Raw genomic sequence first — 1176 nt, 5'->3', positions numbered from 1 at the left:
TCTTGTAAGCATGCAAATGCAGATCTTTCGTCAAAATTCGCTGCACAGAGGACCTTGAAATGTCCAATTGCTGAGCACGATGGCGTATCGAGGTGGAAGAATTTTCGTCAACACTCGCACTCACTGCGGCTACGTTTTCATTCGACCGACCACTACGAGAACGGCCACTACTTTTTGCGGTTAAAAGTGACCCACTAGCCTCAAATTTTTTTATTAAATTCACCACAGCATTACGAGATGGTGCGTTATGATGACCATAAGACGTGCGGACTTTTCGAACCGTTTCTGCAAAATGTTCACCATATTTGTAGTGGATTTTCACAATTTCTACGCGTTGCTCGATCGTGTACTTCTCCATGACTAAACCTCAATACTTCCTGATGCCAGTTATTAAAGGTTAATACGTTACGTCCGCTGCAAAAAAAATGGCGCGCAATTTAAAATGTCAGATCATTTTGAGACACCCTTTAGATCGTTTTCAAAGTATTTATAGACCTGGCAAAAAAATATCTATTGACGAGTCTCTAATGAAATTTCAAGGAAGGTTGAGTTTCAAACANTTCAATAGAAACAAACGAGCTCGTTTTGGATTGAAATTTTATAAAACCTGTGATTCTAATAATGGGTATATATATAATTTCAAAATTTAGTAGGAAAAGATGAAATTTATTCAAATGAAAAATNACCCCTTGGAAATTCAGGGAAGGTAGTAATTGAAATGATTGGTGATTTAGGAGGACAAGGCCGCTCTTTATATGTGGATAATTGGTATAGCTCACCCAAGTTATTTTCAAAGTTGCATGATGAAAAACTTAATGTTTGCGGAACTGTACGAATAAACCGAATGCATCTTCCAAAAATAAATACGAAGATAATCAAAAAAGGGCAAGGTGAAAAAATTTAGTTCCTCGCAAATGACTTTTATAATATGGAAAGATAAAAAAGTCGTAACCATGCTTTCTACCATGCGTTCACTTGAAATGATCACAACTGATAAAATAGATCATCACAGCAAACAATATAAGGTGAAACCGAATATTGTATTGGACTACAATAATAGTATGGGTNGTGTTGATTTATCTGATCAATATATGACGTCATATGAAATTATGAGAAAATCGAAGAAATGGTATATCAAAACTTTTTTTCATTTACTTGATATGGCAATATTCAATG

Source organism: Pseudomyrmex gracilis, unplaced genomic scaffold, assembly GCF_002006095.1.
Source record: "Pseudomyrmex gracilis isolate BER0280 unplaced genomic scaffold, ASM200609v1 scaffold_813, whole genome shotgun sequence".
NCBI lineage: Eukaryota > Metazoa > Arthropoda > Insecta > Hymenoptera > Formicidae > Pseudomyrmex > Pseudomyrmex gracilis.
The sequence above is the reverse complement of the archived record's forward strand: the minus strand, read 5'-3'. Positions refer to the sequence as shown.